A 23,414-nucleotide genomic window follows, 5' to 3' on the forward strand; every position below is an offset into this window, starting at 1 on the left:
ATAGATCATCTCAAAATGAGCAGAAGAAACCACAACAAGTTTACATAATGAATAGATGTCCTTACACAGAGCGTAGACAGGCAAACCCAGGATAATGTACTAGAAACTACACCAAAGCTTGCCTCAGGAGGACAGGAGTACCCAGGTCAACTGGACAATAAATCACTTTGGAGTGATTACAGTATTCAGTGTTTTAATGGGAATTGTGGTGTGCTATCAACAAGCACCCAATTTCATCGAATGAAACCCCATCTGAATTTATATTTCGTTATGATATGAATGTGAAATGCCTCCTACCAGCTTATGTCTGACTATTCAGTCCCCTGGAGGTGGTGCTGTTTGTGGACATCGTGGACCCCTCAGGTTGTGGGTGAAGCCTCCCTAGGGGGAAACATTGTTGCAGGTCTTGAGGTTTACCAGCTGGCTTTTCTAATCTCTCTGTTTCCTGATTTACTCAGGTGTGAACAGGCTCCTGATACACAGTCATAAGCTGCCTCCACCCCTTAGACACACCCGAATCCCTGAACCATGTCTACCACCAATGCATTAATATGGGAATACTCCAACCATGGGAAAGATACTTCCTCTCTTACGTTTATATTAAAAGAAACTGAAATTAGACCCAAACATTTCTAAAAGTTCATCCCCATTCTAATATTTTTGATAAGATTGTTTGTAAGAATTTTCCAACTACTAGCCACAATGCCAATAATTAGAATCAACTGTTAGAGATATACTTAGCATCATTTGCATGTTACTGTTTTATAATGTAATACCACATAACTGTTTAATTGACAATGAAATGCAAAGTCAAGAGCTACCATACCAGCCTCAGATATCATGTGTTGTGTTATTCAAGGACTCAGTTGTCAACATGTCTATCCTCACCTCCAATCAGAATAACATCACTATGTTTTTGCTATTATAAATTTTTACTAAAATATTTTCATTATGTACTATTTTTTTATTTTTTGAATATCATTCTGACTTTACTACAACTTCATCTCCACCAGAACGCACTTGGGCTTTTAGGATGCTCATAAGCACAGCAGGATTGCAGAGTTAGTCTTTGTAAAGATCAGGGACCACTGGAAAAGGAAGGGACAGAAGCAGCAGAGGCAAGTACCATTGGTACTTTTTATTTTCTAATTTGAAACAACCCCCTCTTTATCATTGACATAGGAATGTCTTGAAACTTGTGAAATTCACTTAATCTTTGTGATAAATATTATATTCTCTTCCAGTGTCGATTTGTCTTAATTATTTTCTACTCAACAATCTAAGCTAAACATGGGGAATCTTAATGCTCGCTGAAAGAAATTTTTATCCTATATTTAAATCCAGGTTTCATGCCAAATTATTTCCTAAGATGGAATAATGGCATAATTATGGTTTACAAAATGAATTTAGTAAAGCAATCACAAATGTTCTAAAATGCTAAAAGACAGATATTAGGTATGAGTCTTTCTTACTTTATCTTCTCTGCTGGCACAAATTACAGATACTAAGTTTTTTTTTTCCCAGATGAAACTGTGTGAGCACAGAGCTATTGATGGAGAGCATGAGACTGCATGGCCCTTGTTGACATGAGCTGTACAGATACTTTGCTTCAGACTCAGAAATTACAGAGTCCCAGCTGTTCAAATGTCGGATGGAAGTAAGGGCTTGGATGAGTTCCATCTGGCTGAACTTTAATGGTATAAACAAGAATAAAGCAGCAGTCACAGGCAAGAACTTTGCATGACTAACTAATCCTCAAATGTAGGAAAAGAAAGACATCATTCTGTAAGGCCAAAGCAGAATGAGATGCACAGTGACATAACAGAAAATAGGAGTTGAGCATAACGTGTCAGCAGGATTACCTTTGAGTTTAGTATTCCATCTAAAGTAGTCCTGAGCTTATTGATGCAGTATCTCTTCTTTCCAAATGTGGGCATTTGTCATGACTGGCTTGCTTGGTCCTAAGGGTAGGAGTGACTCTACAGGAAGGATATGCTTCCTATGCTATTCACCCATGACAGTCCAGGGGCTTGAATGGACACCTCATTTTAAAGCAATTTACAGGCAAAGCTGGAGACTCTGGGCCACTATCATGAACCAGATGACCCTATCAAGTGTGACACATGGCCAATGTCTTAATTATCTTCTCGCTTCACCCTCCTGTGTGCCTTTTATTGCAGTCCCCTTTTCTACCATGCCTCCATATCTTTCTCCCTGATCTGCCTTCCCAAGCAGTTCATCTCAGAAATCTGCCCTCTTCAAACTTCCTCAGTGTTGTTCCTGCCATATTCAGGCAGAATAAATCACTTCCTCCATCCAGTCAAGCACATATGATGCAGCTTGTTCCTTTTGAGAACAATGGTGCATGGGCTGTGTAACAAATAAAAAAATTACTTCAGAATTATTTTAAACACAATCCCTTTAAAAGAATGTCCTGGAAAAAATTTTAAATCTGCATTTCAAGTAGCATTCCCTTTTATTTTCAATTTTCTATTTCTAATAATCATGTTTGTTTTTAATTGGGAATATGTTTTCCTTTATCTTTGGCATACTTAAATATCACTGATGATAATTTATAAAACTCAACTTCTAAGGTAATCAGAACTTAGGGTTACTGAGTATAAGCAAGGTTGATACCACTGAAGAACTACAGCAGGGTCATGATGAGTTACTATGCAAAGACTACTCAGTTACACCAGTCTCTTGGGAGAGAAAGCAAATGCAGGGCCTTGCTGCAGTGAGGCAAGCAGGGAGCCTCTTGACTGCACAGTGCTGCTAAGCAGAGCAGGTACTCTGACTGTAGTTGAGCCCAAACAGCAATATTCACTAGACAGCAATAACAATCTCAAAGTACACAGCATCTAAAGTTGTTCAGGACAAGAATATAGGCAAATTATAGAATCAGGTCATTGTCCCTATGATAGGTTTTACATTCATGTTCCTAGGATGGAGAAATATAACTACTAGAGTTCTGACAGGTTTTTAGTATAAGCCAGGTTTCACCTATGATCTTGTTGAAATGGGAGCCTTTTCCATCAGCTCCCCTCCACCACGTACTTTCCAGCTGAGATGGGAACTTCGGCATTAATTGTTAGGACATCTGATCAAACCAGAATGCGGTGTGGAACCATTGCCAGAGAGGTCAGAGAAGAGTCATGTTCATGTGGTTCTTGCGATGATGACACATGGCCCTCATAAATGCCCTTCAGAATTGTGTGATACATAATGAATGAGTCATTTATAACAACTGTATTGTTTCTTTGCTCTCAGACAATAACCATTTCCATATTTTAACGTTAATTTTATTTTATTCCTGCTGAACGATAATAATCATTGTTTTCAGACAATAGGTTTTTCACTAGCCTTTAGATACCTGTTTCTATGGGAATTCTTATCTGTACCATTTATGCTATGTAGAATAGTTAAAGTAATTTTGGCAATAATAAGCCGGTCAGTCATTAATGTTAGTAGACTTTAGGATTAAGAAAGTGGAGTGGTATATACTGGTATTTTTGAATAAAGGGTACCTAAAACAGGGTTGCTTAGTTCAATGGTATCTATTCTTAATTTTAATAAATACTATCAGAATAAATCCCTAAAAATAGTAAAAATTCACATTTTGAATTATTTGTCCTTACAGTGCATGCCATCAGCCTTCTATTTTACTTCATTTGATAAGCTGAAAAGTGAACATGCATTTAATTTTCTTCCCACTGATACTACCAAAAACTTGGAATTTTAAAGTTTTTATTGGCCATTTGATTTTTCCTTAAATCCTTATGTATATCATTGAACACCTTTCCATTGGACTGTATAACCTTTTCATCATGATCAAATGAAGGTTAAGTGCCCTTAACATAAAGCAAATGTTAACGTAACTCAATTAAAATGTTTTCCCTAATTTTTTTCCAAGCACTTTCTAAAGTTAACAGCCTCCCTTACATGGTAACAATATACTTCCCCATTTTAGAATACAGTCTGGGAAATGAGTAACAATAGGTCCGTCTACATTTCAAGAGACACCCTTTAAGGATACTGCTCCAAGACAATGGGTCTTCATATCCAGCCCACTAAGAATCTCTAAGCTCACCTGTCTTCTACTACCCATCCCCTTACATCTTCACATCTTTAGTCTCCTTACATCCTTATACAATATAACTCTGGTCATCCTTTCAGACAGCCTTCAAGGGAGTTGTCTCAATATAAGATATAAAAAATATCAGCATAAAAATTTTCACTAAAAAAATTTTAAGGCCAAAAGAGAAAGTGAAATTTTACCTTACCATGTTAAACATGGTGAAGAGATGGACAGACTGGAGAAAAATATTTAAAGAAAAAAAAGAAGAAAAGAAAAAAGAAAAAAAAACAGACCCTCTAGGATGAGGACAGCACATGTTATGTTGAGTGTCCAGATCTAAGGCCACCACAGAAGCTTCTTTCAAAACATTTCATTGAGACTGCAACCTTTGACCTCTGGCAAAAAGGTCAGAGTATTCTGACCCTCTGACTTCTACCACAGGGAAATTTTATTATTTATTTCATTAACAAGCCTGAGGTTATTGCTGTTGTTATAAACCAAAATCCTTTCATCTCCTTCAGGACTTTTCTGTAGGAGAAAATAAATGGGTGATTTCAATTTTAGTTATCAGCTATTATATAATATTTTTATGAACACATTCTATCAAAAATGTGATTAAAAATCTTCATGGTGAATATGAAATAAATATAGAAGCAATTCCATGCTGCACACAGGCTGAAGTTCAGAAAGCCCCCAACCTGCTGGCTGCATCTCCACCTGTTTCTTGTGGATAGTCTTTGCATAAGGCACCAGGGCATGAGCAGAGCAAGCACTCTGGAAAATTCATGAAATTCTTTGTATTACACAGGCCATGCACCCATAGGGATGGTTTCACTCTTTGATTTCCTATACTTCATTCTAGGAGGACCCTTTCACATGTAAAAGTAAACAGAAAATTAAATATTCTTTCATCAGAAAATTTGAAATCTCATTTTTCTGCAGCAATTCACTTGAGATATTTTTTCTTAGGTACTCATATAAAGACAAAAAGATCTTAAATATAAATTGAAATATACTACTTTTTTTAATTTTCAACTACAATGACCAGAAATTATTAGCATTTTTAAGCATTGTTATTCAATTAACTGACATATTAAACAAAACCCTAATGCTTTTATTTATTAGGAAAACTTAAAATTCCTTATATGGACTTGAACTTCTGCAATAACTTGACCAGTCTTACTTTTTCTTGACCTTTCATCTGAAAATTTTGGATCCAAATCCTGAACAAGGCAGATGAGAGACCAGAATAATGGGCAGAAGTGACAGAACACGGCCTTGGTGGGTTCTAATAGATAAGAGTTTGAGGTCAGCCTTCAGACTACAATGTGGTAACACACTGGGAGGGGGTAGGGAGAAGAAGTAGGGAAGTGGAGGAGGAGGGAGGAGGAGCGAAGAGTTCAACATTAGCTGTGAAATGAAAAGCAAGAGCTAGGCAGCTAGGCATTTTTTAAAGAATATCCAGGTAGGCAGCTGCAGAGCTCTAAAAAGTGAGTAGTCTCATAGGAGTCAAAGTCTAGTCCTATAGAGATGATTCCCGGCCCCCCAAAAAAGTGATGATGAAGAAATGGAGAATGAGACAGTTAAACAAGCCTATCAGAAAGTGCTTGAGGAAATAGGCAATGAGAAACTAGCCCAGAACATCCTGAAAGTTTCTGAAAGGCTATGAACTACTTCATAGTCAACAGAAGCTCAGTCATTATAAGAAGGCAGATGAATCCCAAGGAGTCAGGATCTGTGTTTTAATGGGATCTCCAGTGTAGTACATGTACCAGACATGTTCTGAAATACTGCTCACAGTCCAATGAAGATGACCTTTAATTTCAGTGAGAACAAGCCAACTTAACTACCCCTGAAACACCTGATGTTCATTCCACATGCTTTTCTCCCACTAAGAGAATACCTCCTTTCTTACAGATCCCAGTTCCCATCTTCCTTCAAGGGCAGACCATTTTCTACCTCGTATAATGTTTTTGTTGACTCTTCCACTCAGTCACTGATCCCTTATTTTGTAGAATCATGGTGTTCCTTCAGTGTCACTGACAGGTACATTGCCCCCTAATTGCCATGTCTCCTTTCTTGCCATCTCCTGCTAAAGAGTTCAGGTACATTTCAGATTAACCTCAGGAAACAGCTGCTTCAAATTTCCCAAGAACAGTTTCCTCACTATCAAGCATCTGGATCTATGTCATTCATTTGTTTGACTAATCAAAGAACCAGAGAGAAGTAAAGCCTTTCTTATTTTTATACATCTATATCCATGAAGGACGGCATTATGCAGCTCACACCAGGTAGACTGTCATTCTACCAACTGCAAACAGTAGAGAAAATGTGTCTCAGTCTATGAAGTAGATTCCTCTATACTGTTCATCCAGCTGACATACAGCTAGAAGCATGAAAATGGAAATCTTTGGTGTCTATTCATTCTGATATGAAAGATTCTCCAATCTTTCCTAACCCAGCTTATGCTGTTTCCTTAGAAAAATTAAACATGTTGGGCTTGTTGTTTTTGTATAAATGAGCATGGCAACAAAGTCCTTTGCTTTAGCAAACCCACAGGATGCATATAATGAATTGAAGCTGTTGAGTAGACAGGTGTGAAAACCCCTTACAAAACAATGCTTTGTTCCATCAGCCTTTCACTTCCTATCTTATTGGTTAGGGTTTCTACTTCTGTGAAGAGACACCATGGTCATAGCAACTTTTATAGAGAAAATATTTAGTTGTGGTAGCTCACTTAAAGTTCAGGTATTCAATCCATTATCATCATGACAGGGAGCATGGCGATGTGCAGGCAGACATGGGGCTGGCTACATCTTGATCAGAAGGCAACAGGAAGTGGACTCTATGTCACACTGAGAAAAGCTTAGCAAGAGACCTCAAAGCCCATCCGCACAGTGACATACTTCCTCCAACAAGGCCATACCTCCTAATAGTGCCACTCCTTTGGGGGCCATTTTCTTTCAAACTACCACACTTCCTTTAGATTCTTACTGGTCTTCCTTGTCTTTCTCTCAAATGTACTCAATTAAGATTAATATAATTAAAAGCTTGGAAAGATTTAGGTCAATGTTTAAATCTAGAACACTTGTTTTTAAATATAAAAGATTATGAACCTCAAAAGAAACCTCAAAGCTCACCCCCACAGTGACACACTTCCTCCAACAAGGCCACACCCACTCCAATAAAGCCACACCTCCTTATAGTGCCACTCCCTATGAAACTATAAAGGCCAATTACATTCCAACTACCACACAGGAGAACCACATTATGGTTTTTATCCCATGGGAATTGACAAAAAACAACAAAATGAGTCTCTTAATGTGTTTTTCTCCTAGTGATTCAAGTATACCACTGCATCTAATTCTGTTTATGAACATAAACTAAGTCCAGCTAATGGCAAGCAATGAGGAGATTTGAATTTCAGTTCATATTCTATTAAAAGTACATGAATTAAAGTTTAGGTGACTGGATAACAATGGGCAGAACTCAAAAGTAGATATGTTAGTTATCTGGACCCATCATTTCTATAAATGAGAATTTTATAAGTGTGGCTGTCAAGATCTATACTTGGGTGTAAATCTCTACTGACTGCTGCCTTTCTGGGGAAAAACATTTTTTTTACCTCCCCAAATCACATAAATGATGGTGATAGCAAATTTATAATGCCAGTGAAGTTTTTGTGCTGGAATTGTTTACATCACTTTTGAAATTCCTATTAATAGGCATAACAACTCACCCTTTACCTGATTATTTGTTTAATAGAAAATTTTTAAAAGCATGTAATGTTAATCCAGTTTTGATTTCAAACTAAAACAGCATGACATCAATAAAAAAAAAAAAGCACTCCAAATTCCTAGTTAAATTCTATGATCTGTACATAGCAGCTCACAATCCAGTGCCATTTACCCACGGACAGCACTTTCACTGTTAACTGTTCTTATAAAGTAGAAATGACTCTGAGCAAAGAAATGCCAATTTCAGGCTTGTTTTCTCACTGCGGTATCTATTTATTACTCTGGACTTAGCCTCTAACTTGGCCATTTGTAAAGTATGTAGGATTCTACATTTTGTTCTCTCCCCCATCCTGGGAGTCAGGTTAGATTTAAACTCCAAGCAATAGAAAGGAATGTCTATAAGCTGCAGAAATGCTATAGGTCATCAGGTTATTTCTGTAATTACTCATAGGAAAAGTGAACGGAATGTTTGGTTTTTTTTGCTTTGTTTTGTCTTTTGCCTGAACCAGCACACAATAAAGAGGACCTATTCTGAGTCGATAAAATACAAATGATAACAAGGCTGAGTTCATAAAATATCACTTAGTGGAAATCATATTACGCACAAAAGCTAAGCTGAGTGATGACATTATAATGGCTGAGAAAAGATGAAATTATCTCCCCCTCTACATACACACACACATGCACTCACGTGTGTGCATGCACACACACACACACACACACACACACACACACACACACACACACACTAGTGTTAATTGTCAACTTGACAGGATCTCGAATCACTTAAGAGATTGAGTTCCTGGCACACCTGTGGGAGATCATCTTGATTTTGATTAATTGACTTGCAAAGACTCATCTGAACTGTGGATGGGACTATTCGATGGGCAGGACATTCTGGAGAATATAAAATGGAAAATGTAAATGGATGTGGCACGGATTCATTATTCCCTTCTGACTGGATGCTACACGACCAGCAGATTCAAGTCCCTACTCCCTTTGACTTCCATGCTATGATTGGCTTCTTTGAACTGTAAGCTAAAGTAAGTTTCATTGTCCAGGTATTTGAACACTGCAACAGGGAAGGAAACTAAGGCTGAAGTTGGAACCAAGAAGTGGGGGGCCATTGCTGTCATATCCTGAACCATGTGGTTCTTTGGCACTAGGAATTCTTTTGTATCTACAATGAGGAAGAGTTTGGTAATTTAGTCTAGAAAAGCCATCCAACACATTAAGTAGAGTTTAGAGGGTGCTTAGAAGATAAGAACATTGAGAGAAATGCAGTCAGAGGCTCACTAGGCTTCAGAGGACTCTATCAGGGACTGGGCTAGTGGCCATTCACGTGACAGTTTGAACAAGAACTTGGCTTCTTTCTGTCCATGTGCTGAGAATCTGAGTGAACTTTAAAGATAATGTATTTAACTGGCAGAAGACATGTGTATGAGGAAGCTTGAAGTTTCAGACAAGGAAATACAGACAACATAGCTGTGGGGTTTTTTTTTTTGTTGTTTGTTTGTTTGTTTTATTTGTATGGTTGTTTTGTTTTGGTTTGGTTTTTTACAGAGAATAGTGTTTTCTATTCACGGAGTATTCTCAAGCCAGAACCTTACACATTGAGGAAGAGAACCTAGGCTTCAGGGTTTACTGCTCCTCAAAACCAGTTGCCTGGGAAAGTGCTGAACCCATACATGCTTGTCGGTAGAGCATGAGACTCTTAATCTCAGGGTCTTGGGTTCCAGCCTCACGTTGGGTGCCAATTGTAGATTAATTTCTAAACAGTCTTATTAAAAAAAAAAAAAACACAGAGCCCAGTACAGAGGTGCAAGTTGTAGAGATCAGAGCAATACCTGCCAACTAACCTTAGCTTACCACCTCACCATAGCTTCCCAAGAAAGCCTCTTCCTGTGTAACCTGTGCCTCTATTGCCTTCTTGTTCTGCCTTCTCATTGGCTCTCAGCCTAGCCACATCACTTCCTCGTCACTGCCTGTCTACACAGACCTCCAGGTCTCGACGGTTGGTACTAGGATTAAAGGCTCATGTCACCACGCTTGGCTGTGTCCTTGAACACACAGAGACTCTGCCTGCCATGTGATTGCATTAAGGGCATGTGCCACTTGACTTCTGTTTATGGCTATGACCTCTGATCTCCAGGCAAACTTTATTTATTAACATACAAATAAAATATCATATTTCAGCACAATTAAAATATCACCATAGGAAAGGGCTTTCCCAAAATCAGAGTACAGGAGCAATACAGCTGTGGTCCAAGGGAGGCAGGCACCATCCTGAGATGGAAGCAGAGCTTAGCAGTACCATCCCTGTGGTACTGGGTCTGTGGACATAGAAGATTAGGGATTGAGTAGATAAATGAAAGACCAAGCAATTATGGTGAGGTCTAAGGTTCTACATGGAAGCCCTGAAATGTCTCTGTATGAAGCTGTGAAGATGAGGCTTTAGGTTACCATAGAGACTCCAAGATAATGGAGGTACCAAAGCCATGGGACATGAGCTGAGGAGGGTTGAGGAAATGGAACAGACTTGTCAAATAAAGAATCTATGTGTTCTGAGGGCAGCAGAGCTGGAGGGCCAGGGCTGCTCCATTTTAAATGAAAATAATAATAAGAAAATATTTATATTTGCTGTGTGATAATGATGCTTATCATTTGTCTTTAAGTATTTAGCACATTTGCAATGTGATGTTTGGCTCTCTTCTGTATATTACCCACCTTCCTCTCACTTCCACCTGACAGTAGTATTATTCTCTTCACTTTAAATCTGAGAAATTAATATTCAAACCAGGCCCCAAATCCTAAAACCTTTCATAGAATATTTTGACGAGATCAGGTCTTGAGCATTTGAATATACATTTATTCAGCAGTTTTCATCTTCAAAGTAAATCCAAAGGGTAGTTCTGATTATCAGTTAAATTAATTTTAGATTTTCCATCTCACAGTAAAAGTGTCCCTGTCCAGTAAAACCACCAGTCCAAACACAGTATGTTTCAGACCTTTGTTTATTATTCATTCATCATTTGTCCCTTGATTCAACAAGCATGTGTCACCAACTGCTCTTTGCAGAACGCTGGCAGACGCAAAGAAATAGAAAGTCCCTTCCCTCGGCCGTCCAAGATGATTTCAACAAAGAGCCTTCAGTTTTCACTCAGATACAGCTACCAGTGGATCACTTTTAACATTTCCTTTGTGTGTATAATCTTCAAATACTCATTCAGAACTTAGTACAGCCTTGTCAATTTGACATCACTGAAACTAGTTCAAGAGTACTTTAATTAATTTTGCTTTCAAACTCAGTTCTTCACATGAAGCCATAGGCCTAAAAATGCAGAGGAAAGTCTTAAAGACAAGTTTGGAAGAAATTTATAAAATACTATGAAAGCTGTTTGTGTTTTGGGGTTCTGTTTTGGTTCTGTTTTTGTTTTATGTTTTGGGTTTTTTTTTTTATTTTGTTCTGTTTTTGGTTTTGATTGTGATTGAATTTAACAGCTTCAACATATCTCTGCAGTCAAAAATGGACAAAAGACCATCACCTAGAAAGCACAAATGAGTATTTTACTTAATAAAAATTTACAAAATTGAGCAGTGCTAAGAAATTTTTCATTTTAAGTGTACAGTTTTTTGTTGTTATTTCCTCAACACATTTTAAACTATATATTTGAAACAAATAACTTCACAATAATAAAAAAAAATCCCCACACTTGGCTACCCATTGACTCTTAAAACAAAAACATATAACCAAGATGTTTGAGGAAACTATAAATAGTTTCAGTTAAAAATATAAGTGAAATTCCACCAAATATATCTTATGTAGAATGCAAAGCTAAAAGAAGAATATGCAAAGTACATATACTATATTTGCAAACATGCTACGCTATCATATATATTCTATACATACAATATATTCCACATGATGGAGAGATGATAGATTGACAGATGATAAATAAGTCAAACTCAACAGTAGTCACAATCATTTAAAAGCTATATCAGCACAGGAATTCTGAAGAGTATTTTATTGCTGAAATTATTTGCAATTTTCCAACACGTTGTAGGAAAAAGCAGGCTTTTCCTTGGTAATTACTGCTGTTAAATTCTCCATGAAATGTAATGTCAAATTTCTTATATCTAGGAAGTCTCCCTGGCCCCTGCCCTTGGTGTATTATGCTCAGATCAATCGAGTTGAATCAAGCATTTCATGCACTGATCGTGGTGTTTAATATGCTTGTCAATAGAAATTATCAGTGAAATTCAAATTCCCCACCTCTCATTTCTCACACTCTCACTCTGTTATTTAGGGAAATTTTGGATTTCCCATTGATTGTGCAATTTTCCAGATGTAAGCTTGACTCTTATTAGTAATTGTATCCTTTAAAAAAAGGGACTAATGCCTCTGAAATGGATTTTTTTATTTTTCATTTATGAAAAATAAAAATTTTTCATAAATGAAAAATACTATGGCATTTCTCATAGAAACAATAAATTTCAAGAGCCACTTTGTAAATGCTCATTCATGATTACTCTTTTGGAAAATGTGTGCACTTCTGTCTCATGTGGAATATATATATTCATACACACATACACACACACACACACACACACACACACACACACACACACACACACACTTTAGCAGATACTATAGTCTTGAAAAGTTATGCCTCTGTTCAGGTCCACAAGTCATGTATTAGAATTTCAATTACTCTAAGTCAGCCATTTTGTTTGCTTCAACAGGACCTCCCTTGCAACAATAGACATATTTACTAATGTTAATGTCCTGAAATACACTGGACATCACCAGAAACATTTGCTATACATTAATTGTGTTTAGCTTGAGAAACTTTGCTCCAAATTCTTATCAAACCTGGACAAATATTTTAATTTTTATTTACCCTTGCAGAAGTCAATGTGTATTTTCCTGGAAATTATATGTACTCAATTTAAATCCTCAAGCTTGGTTGTGGGGTGGCGATCTAACTTTTCATATTCCCAAATTTTTCCTAAACTTTTACCCTACACTAGTCAGTTTTGTTATTCATTTAATATTTAATACACTAGTACATCTGCTCTATTGAAAGCAGGCTAACCCTCTACCTAGTCAGGACACCCCATCTCACTGAACTTGGTTTACTTGATTTATCTATAATACTCACACTCCATATTACTTTGACAGTTGAATATACTGTGGGTGTGATCCCAGGAGTAGTAAATGCTTCATTATAATTATAAACCCAGAAGAAGAAGAGGTGTAAATGAACTAGGCTAGAAGGTTAAGATCGAGAGAGCTAAGACTTGTTTTTTTGGTTTTAATTCTAAGCACTAACTAGCTATCAGTGATTAACCAAAATATTTAATGTCTTACAGTTGTTTGGAATTACACAGATGTGTATACATGTAAACAGCTGTAAGAGAATAATGTTTGGAAAGCTGACCAAAAAAGGGCAATATTAAGTGACAGGGAAGGAATGCAGGCAAAAGGGCCCATGAGTCGTGAGGCTATAGAAAGAGAGCGGAGAGCTAATCACTTTTCTAGTTTCAACTATGTTACAGTTTTTTTTTCTTTTTTTTTATTGTGGTGGATAAGTGAGAGGGTAAAACCCTAAGTGAAGCTCCATGGCTTCAGACTGGCCATGATACAGAAGTTCACTGAGGTGAATAGTGTCTGGGACTGAACAAGTTTAGACTGCTCCTTAACCTAGCTGTGTGGTGGTTTGGAAAATTTTATAAAATGAAAATGAGAGATGTATATGCTCTTTTCTAACTTAATATCATATAAATAAAGGAAGGCCTTAATAAGACCACCCGAAGGAGAAACGGGACATGCATTAAAGAGCAAACTCCTTGAGAAACATGCATAGAAATTATGCTACAAATGAAGAGCTATTGCTGTTAAAGTCCGCGAATAAGAAAAGTTTATTCTAGCTGTAAGATTGAGAAAGTTTTCCTGAAGATTGAAGCATTCATGGAGACAGAGAATGGTGCAGAAAGGAGACTGGAGGAAACAGTTCGAAACAGACAAAGCAGAGAGACAAAGGGAATGCAAAGCAGGTCCCAGAGAAAATGATTCATCGAGAATTACTAAGGAGTTACAACCGATGAGATAGGTAAAGGGGCTTGCAAATCTCAGAAGTCCTCATTTTTCACTAGATAGAAATGAAGGGCATGCAGATTACAGAAGAAAGGAATGATCTAGCCAGTACAAAGCTTTAGAAGCAAATCTGGTAACTCTAGAGCAGTGGTTCTAACCCTTGCTAATGCTGTGTCCTTTTAATACAGTTCCTCATGTTGTGGTGATCCCCCAACCATAAAACTATTTTGTTGCTACTTTATAACTGTAATTTTGCTACTGTTATGAATTGAAATGTAAATTTGCTGTGTGACCCGAAGGGTTGTGACCCACGTGATGAGAACCACCACTCTAGAAGCAAGGAACCATGGGACTGGAAATTAGAAGTCTAGTCTGAAAAACACAATGAGTAAGTAAGAGGCTTTGATGCCATCAGGCACCAAGAAGAGAGGAGATAAATAAGAAATTTTCTAAGGACAAAATTGGAAAAATGTAACATTGTTTTGTTATGGGTGACAAGAAATAAAAAAGCATGAAATCTTAGATTTCAATGTTGAAAAGATTGAACATGCAAGGCAATGTTCTGTGCTTTTTTTAAGCCTCAACAAAGAGGCTTAAAGCAGCTAACTATTTCTCTAAACATTATGGTTCAAACAATAACTTACTGGAATCCTCGCATATTTACTCATATTTGGCAGAAAGAAAAAAATCACTGTCAATTATGAAAACCCTCATTATTATATCTTTGCCCTCCCATATTTGCTTTTTACATAAACACAAGGTTCAGAAATATCCTACTATTATCCTATGAATATGTGTTTCATGTGCTTGTATGTGTATAGATGTAAAATTATCTCATAAGGGACTATCCAGTCAATAGATAGATTCCTAAGGGATCTGCACATGTACTTTGGAATTGATTCTTACAGAATCACTAGGTATAACAAATCTCTTTGGATTAGTATCAGGCAGTCATCCAGTGAATATGTATGAGAAATAGAAAAGGATGTATTGTGAGTTAAGAACCTCAAGTGTCAACACAGAGGATAACTGTGGTGATGAGAAGGTATCTTTTTCTAGGGACTAAAAAGTTAATGAGAATAAATACAAGCAGCAGACAGTCCACAGTGTAAAGACTAATAAGTGAAAAGTAAATTGAACCTTAAATTGACAGAGCCAACAACCTGTGAGAAAATTATTTTAGAAGAGACATTTCCAAGTAACTCAGTAAGCCATGAAAATATCACCTAAGAATTCTATTCTCAGATGAGTCTTGCATGTGTAAATCCGGACCCTTCCTCAAAATGTCCCATTCTCTAGAGCAAAATTGCAAAGCATCTTCCACCTGAGGAGTCTAAATATCACTTTCTGCTCAGACAAAGACTCATTGTTCTAATGAGGGTATTGAATGCCCTAATATTTAAGAGATATAAGCATAACTCCTCCAAACAGCATGCTCATTGACAAACACATGAGTGTTATGAGGCATTTGGGATAAAAGGGAAGGATAAAAGGAAGTAGCTCCCAGAGGGACCAACATCAGAGTGCTCTCCTCATGTTTAAGTCAGGGGAGAAGGTGAGCAAATTAAATGTAGACTAGTGTGCTGCACCAGCTGAGTGTGGCATAGTTAATGAGGAAAGCCAAACCGGTAACTGAGCCCGTAGGGAAAGAAGCAATGTGTTGGTATCTAGGAAGGAAGCTAGAGCATATGAAGTAGCCAGATTGTACATGGGGACTAAAACATGGGATCTCAGCAGCCCAGTTTCCACCTCAGCTGTGCAGATGCTGATAGAAGGGAAGGGGGGGTTGCATGTTGTGTTCAGTGTAGTGGGTGTTCCTTACAGATATTACTTCCCAGAATGTGGTGGGGAGGGTTTTCCATATTTTGATTAATATCGTTTAGGTAGATTGTTATTAAAGCAAGCACCACTAAACAATGAATCACCCTAGGAAAGGAATGAATTTTAACACAATTGTGTCTTTAGCACTCCTCAGTGGCAAATATATAGTTTTAGTACAGATTTCTAAATGTTTATCTTTTTCTTTTTCTTTCGTGTGTGCGTGTGTGTGTGTGTGTGTGTGTGTGTGTGTGTGTGTGTGTGTGTGTGCTTGTATGCATGTGAGTGCAGCCAGAAGTTTTCACTGGTCCTGCAGAATCTCTCCCACCCATGTCCTATAGTCACTTGGTCCCAAATAAACACACACAGGCTTATATTATTATTTTTTTTTTTTTGGTTTTTTCGAGACAGGGTTTCTCTGTGTAGCTTTGCGCCTTTCCTGGAACTCACTTGGTAGCCCAGGCTGGCCTTGAACTCACAGAGATCCGCCTGGCTCTGCCTCCCGAGTGCTGGGATTAAAGGCGTGCGCCACCACCGCCCGGCTATTATTTTTAAACTATGGCCATGGCAGGCTTCTTGCTAGCTATCTCTTATATCTTAAATTAACCCATTTCTATAAGTCTACACTTTGCCAAGTGGCTTGTGGCTTACCAGTATCTTTAGATCTTGCTTCTCCTGGCAGTGGCTAGCAGAGTCCTCTGCCTCCTTTCTCTTCTGTTTATATGTTTGGATTTCACTCCTATCTCTAAGCTGTCTTGCCATAGGTCAAACAGTTTTATTTATCAATCAATAAGAGCAACACATATTCACAGCATACAGAAAGACATCCACAGCATGTGTGTGTGTGTGTGTGTGTGTGTGTGTGTGTGTGTGTGTTATATGCTTATGTATGTGTGTGCCTTTGTGTGCTCATGTAGGGGCCAGAAAAGGAGGTTGAGTGTCCTTTTTGTATTTTAATTCTTGAGATAAGGTTTCTCATCAAAACTGAAGGTCATAATTTCAGCTAAGCAGGCTGGCCAGTGAGCTCCCAGGATCTTGTCTCTGTCTCTTATTGCTGGGATTACAGGTATGTGTGCCCACATGCAGCTTTTTATGAGGATTCAAACTTAGGTCTTCATGATTGCATAGCAAGTTCTCTTACCCACTAAGCCATCTCCTTATCCTCAATAAAAGAATCTTAAAAGAGAAGAAATAGCCTTCAAAGGGCAGTCTATAGTTTGTCTAACACATTGTGAGATTTTCTTTTTCTCTTTATAGAAGAAATTTTCAGCATGACATTTCAAAAAGTTTACAATAAGATAAAATAGTTTAAGACAAATAAACAGAAAATGAAACAAAACAAACATGGAACCTTCGTGGAACTCAAGTATAATGGTAAGTGAATTCAAGGTTTTAAAGTGAGCTTCCAGCCCTTTGGATATTAGGGCATTTGTGGAAAGAATTGCTTGAAATAGAGATGAATAGACTGACTGCTTCCCAATTGCAATCATTTCCATTAATGAAGTCAGAGTGCAACAGAGTATTGTGTTGCACATCCAAGAAGTCACATCCTCCAATATCTCCAGGGTCTTTCTGTGGCTTGGGAAAGGCTTGTTTAGGTTATGATAGCAACAAATCTCTTCTGTTTGGGAACACTTTCAAAGCAACAGCCTGAACTTTATCTCTTTTTTCCCCCTCCTCCTTCTTCGTCTGGAGACAGTACTCTGTGTCCTCTAATTCCTAGTAGAAGCATCATATGTATCCTGTAAAATCCTCATTTGTACAGTTACCATAGTAAATCACACAACTGTGGCTTTTTGTTTGCCTCTCCACCTCTTCAAGAGAAAGCTTGCACAGAAATCAAATGCATTACATAATTCAGAAAAGCAAGGTTGTTTTTTTAACTCAAGTAATTTCATTGGCTAGAACAAAAATGAAAGAAAGGAAGGAAGGAAGGGAGGGAGGGAGGGAGGAAGGAAGGAAGGAAGGAAGGAAGGAAGGAAGGAAGGAAGGAAGGAAGGAAGGAAGGAAGGAAGGAAGGAAGGACAGCTCAGCGAAGAGTCACATAGCTGTGCATGTCTGTACTGTCTCCTAGCCTTACCCGCCGTGAAGAAAAGCCTGTAATGGCAAACATACTTATCTGTTTGTTCCTAGTGTCATTGCTTTTAATTATCTCCTCCTCTAGTTTCCTGTGACCCTCTGACCCTTTATTTCTTTGCCTTGGAGCTGGAATCATCCTACTTCACCAAGATAGTTTGCAAACAAATAATAAAACAGGCATTTAAAATTTAAATTAAATATCTTATATAGGACTCTACAAAACTTTATGCTATTACTTCTCAGATAATGTTCATTGCATATTTTAGACTGTTTTTCATTAAGTATGAATTTAAAGGCAATGCTGGAAAAAATCTTTTCAAGATGAAATGGGAGGAAAAATTCAAAATCTAGATAACAGTCTGCCCACTTTGTGTGCAAAGTGACACCTGGGTGTGACAATCCCACAGAACTCCCATCTGTTATTTCTTCATTTACCCTCAGCTGTTTCAATAATGTGACATTGTTCATTGTTTCTCAATCTTTTCAAAATATTTCTTCTTCCTCTTTTTTTTAAACTCACACCATCATGGTTACATAACAAACAGTCACTATTCTCCAGCTAGGCAACCTTGTTTCTCTGAGAGGAGAGGAAAAATATTAGCTGTGGAAACATTTCTTGGGGTCAAACTACCTTCCAGATAATACAAATAAGAACATAATTTGTTAAAGAAGAAAAAGGTAAGTGAATTTCAAAAAAAAAAAAATGGAGACATATTTGGGAGAAATATAGAAGTAACTAGAGTTTCTTCCAAATACAACTTTCTAAGGACATTAATGAGAGCTGTAAACTGAATACATTTTGAGAACTACTAAACAGAATAAATATAAGATTGTCTGCCAAGCTTCTAAAATGGGGAGTGAGCACAGTAAGCAGCAATTACAAACATAACGCTTTGTTCCCAGTGTGTCAGGGCAGTGGTGTCCTAGGACAAAAGGACATGATATTCTAAAAATGTCAAGCTCAGTTCAGGTTTGACATCATATCACAAAAGTGGCAGCACATATCTACAGAATGCATGCGGCCAGCCTTAGGACTCTCGTCTGTCCCAAATTATCAGCCATTCGTCACTTAGGGAAGCTTATTCAGCTCTGGGTGCTGGTCAGTCAGGAAGGCTCCCTACTTACACAACATTCCAGAACACTTCAGCCTCTGCCTGTACTCACTCTCTCAGATTCTAGGTGTCCTCTCCTTCTGTTTGCCATCAGAAACCTTCTTTCTTCAAAGGACACTCTTAAGTAAGTGGGCCACCTTCCTTTTCTGTCACTGTGTTTCCCATATACCTCTTTCTAAGGCTGGGATAGTCAAAATGGACTGCATAGAAGAAAAGTAGAGAATTTAAGAAGACTTTGATTCCTTTATCTTATCCAGAAAATTTTACTCGTAACACCTGCTATCAAGGTTAATATTAACAACTTAAGAGGGTTTAGAATCACATAGGAAACAAGCCACTGAGTACACTTGTGAGGGATTGTCTAGACTATGTTAGCCTCCAGCCGTGCCTGTGAGATATCATCTTGATCAGTTTGAGGTAAAAACATCTACCCTAAAAGTGTGTGGTACCATTTCCCTGGGCTTGGGTCCTGAGTTCATTGTTCTCTGCTTCCTGACTGTGGATGTATTGTGTGCAGACATCTCAAGCTCTTGAAGCCAAGACTGCCTCTTCAGGAAGAACTATACCCTTGAACTGTGAGCAAAAATAACCCCTTCTCCCCTTTCATCAGGGAATTTTATCAAAGCAACAGAAAAAGTAACTAAGACACCTGTGCATTTGGATTTTTCCTTCTAAGTCTCTGATGATTTCAAGGTACAGCCAAAGCCAAGATGTATTACATTGGAGTTCCTGGTAGCCTGTGTAGATCTACATCAGAAAACAAATGTATTTAAGAATTTCGTTAAGAGGAGAGGGCTTGGTAGATGATTCGGTGAAGGCATTTGCTACACAAGCATAAACGCCTTAATTGGGATTCCCCATAAGCGACACAAAAGACGACACGGTAGATCAACCATTTGTAAACTCAGCACCTCTGTGGAGACAGGAGGTAGAGATGGGACAGTTGCTGAAAGCTCAATGACCAGGCAGCCTAGCGCACGCACCTGAAGAGCAACAGAGCTCCTGTTCACCCACAAGACGAACAATGAAGGCTGACATTCAGTGTTGTCCTCTGACCTCCATATATGGACTCTGGCACCTTCACATGAACATTTACACTCACAAACAAGTATCATCACACAAGTGCACACAAATACACATGCACACAGAGAGCCACATAAAAAGAATTTTAAGAGGAAAAAAAATCACAATCGGAAGTACTAAACCTAACAGATTTTTACATTTAAAAAATCAATCTTTTCTTTAAAATCCTTTTTGACAGGCTCACACACAGAAACATACAATCCTCCTGCCTTCACCTCCTGGATACTAGAATTACAGGCGCATGTCACCAGCAAAGGCTGTTTTGATGAAAAAGAGAAAGAAAAGTTTGGCTTCCTTTTCCAATGATTTTCTGGTATTATTAAGAGCACTTCCAGAGCTTTAATTTCTAGTGTGTATTAATTTTCCAGATCCTTCTTTTCTAGTGTGTATTAATTCTATCAGCAGAATTAATTTTTTTTTTTGAAGAATCCCTTGAATTCTATCATTCAAAGAAACAGGCCCACATCAAGTTCTGCACTAAAATGAACCTTGGAAGCTTTAAAAATACATCAAAGCTTTCTATCCCAAGACCTGGTGAACCAGTATCTCTAAAGCTAATGGCGGGAGGTTTTTTTTTTGTTTGTTTATGTTTTGTTTTGTAAGCTATGATTCTGACAATGGTAAAAATAAAAATATCCATTCTGTGTGTCACTGATTCAAAAGAGAGGTTATCAAAGTTGTAGCTTTTACAAACACATTTGCTTTTTGCAGTGATATTTGGGACAGTTCAAGAACAGAAATCATTACCATAAATCTATTATATAGAGAACGTATTTGGAAAAAAAATTACTAAACTTTAAACCAAGAAAAATGCACATTATGCGTACCACTCAGCTACAAATCTAATGCATATGAGAAAACTCTGTTCCCGCTGCTGCTCCCAAAACTGATGTTCCAGGTCGGAGGATTAATAAAATTAGAATTAAATTGCCTAAAATTATATAATTAATTCTCCAGCCTCCATTAAAATAACTAATTTCCTCAGGTGTGTTAGCAAGTTACTTAATGAAGATCAATTATCCAAAGGAGCTGAGAAAACATGGATAGTCATTATCAGTAAAATAACTACTGTTATAGGCAATTAGGTGAGACTACTTGAAACTTGAAACTTATTAAAATATTTTAACTAGGTATCTAAGGTATGCTGTCACCTGGGAGTCAGGTGCACCACACCTGACCCAGTATCCACCCAACACCCATCTGGAACTCACTACTCTGTTAATAATTGTTCCTGTCCTCAGTAATCACTGAGGTTACTTTATAGCATGCAAGATTTGATGATCTACTTTCCCTTCAATGGATGAATAAACTAGAGCTGAATTAAGGAAAAGAATAATCAAAATAAAAAAACAACCATAAGCATGTTTGGAGAAAGTGTATTGTACTAATTCGCCCAATTGTGTGTGTGTGTGTGTGTGTGTGTGTGTGTGTGTGTGTGTGTGTGTGTGTGTGTGTTCATGTGTATGGCTCTTTGGCATCATGGCCTCCCACATGAACCCTGAGCATGCTGTATGACTTTTTGATCTTCCCTGTGGAGCAATGGCAACATGACTCAAGAGAATTCATCTGGAACCTACGAAAAAGAAATGCTTCCACTTCTGCTTCCTACAACAATGGTGAGAATTTGTCCAGGCTATTCCATGGAGAGATGTTAGAGATGCAATGCAAGAAAGCTCAATCACGTAGCCAAGCATCCCTACACCAGCCACCCTGAGCAAATGCTCCACTTGAGACAAGCACACAAGAAAGCCCTACTGAGCTCAAGCCCAGCCTTGTGAAGATCAGTGGGATCCTTCCACCCCTACTTCTACCCTAAGATGAGTGTCATCTTAAGCATTACATTTGGGGAATTCTTACAAATAGCAATAGCTAATGTCATTGTCTCCAGTGATTGATTGACCTGGGCCCTCTTCAAGAGCAGCAAGTGCTCATAAGTGCTGAGATCTCTCTCTCTCTCTCTCTCTCTCTCTCTCTCTCTCTCTCTCTCTCTCTCTCTCTCTCTCTCTCTCCAGTTCCCATTTCAGTGGTATTGCTTTTTTAATTTATATTAGTCTCTGTCTGTGAGTGTTTTGTCTTCATGTACGTATGTTCACCACATGCATGCAGTACCCAAGGGAGACAAAGAGTGTGCCAGATTCCCTGGAACTGGAGTTACAGATGGTCATGAGCCACCATGTAGGCGCTGAGACCAAACTCTGGTCCTCTGTAAGAGCAGCAAATGATCTTACCCAGTGAGCCAATTTCCAGCTCCTCTTTAAGCATTTTTAAAGATAAGAAAGCAAATATCTTCTGTTATTGATCACAAGTACTGCTTCATTTATTTGTAAAACTATGCTAAACTCATTCTAAGTTTGAAGCCTTTAGTAAGCACTTTCTTACTTATGACGCACATTTTCATAAAAGTTATGAGGAATATTACAGTGGATTCAATTTTTATTCTAGCCTTAGGAATCTTATATTTTTTTTAGGGAAGTCAATCCCCTCATTCATGTCATTATGATATAACATGGAGGAACTGTGTAAAAAGGATGCAAATGAAAATGCCAAGGGATCTTTTACAATGTTTACAAACAACCAGAATCTGTTCAATCGAACAGCAAGTACTGAGCTGTGGACCAAGAAATCTGCAACTATTCTTTGTTTGGTTTATGTGTTCCACAGAAACATCACTGCAGGAGGAGACATGAGCATCTGGCAACTTCATTAGAGATCTCTAACACACAATTGTTCCCAGATTTTCACATATCCCTACTTTCATCCAAACTTTTGATTTAATGATATAACTTAAAAGTGAATTGACCTAATGAGACTTTCTGTTCTTTCCTCAATTGGAACTCGTAAAATTGTCACTGTCCTGTGTTAATGACACAGCTTTACTCTTTCATTATCATGGATTCTTAAATCAATTTGGTTCAAACCCTTTGATCCTGAAAATAGTCAAATTAAATAGTAATATATTTTAAAGCTGAAGTAATTTTATGCTAAAAGCTCATAATTCCCCATGCCTATATACAGCCGGTTAATAAATAATCAATAAAAACAGCTATTCTAGGGCTGAGGAGATGGCTCAGTGAGCATGAGCATGAGAAGCCAAATTCAAATCCTCACTCTATGGGAAAATGTCAGACATGACATCACATGCTTGTAAGCTCAGCACTGTGGTGCTGAGACAGGCCTGGGGACTCGCTATCCAGCCAGCCTCGCCAAAACAAGAAGGTCCAAGTCTTATAAAATAAAGTGGAGAATCAATTGAAGAAGACATCCTGCTGTCAACACATGGTCTTTTCAAAGATAGCAACAACCCACACACATGTACACAGACAAGTACACTTACACACACACACACACACACACACACACACACACACACACATTCCTGTTCTGAAAATACCTTCCTAAGATACCAGTCT

General features: G+C 37.9%; 1 protein-coding gene across 8 annotated transcripts in view; it reads right to left on the reverse strand.

The window, feature by feature from the left end:
• Nucleotides 1-23,414, reverse strand: part of Pde1a (phosphodiesterase 1A) — a 292,768-nt gene that overhangs the window by 169,008 nt on the left and 100,346 nt on the right. The gene's annotated exons all lie outside the window — the stretch shown is intronic.

The sequence above is a fragment of the Peromyscus maniculatus genome, chromosome 4 (assembly GCF_049852395.1).
Source record: "Peromyscus maniculatus bairdii isolate BWxNUB_F1_BW_parent chromosome 4, HU_Pman_BW_mat_3.1, whole genome shotgun sequence".
NCBI classification, from domain to species: Eukaryota; Metazoa; Chordata; class Mammalia; order Rodentia; family Cricetidae; genus Peromyscus; species Peromyscus maniculatus.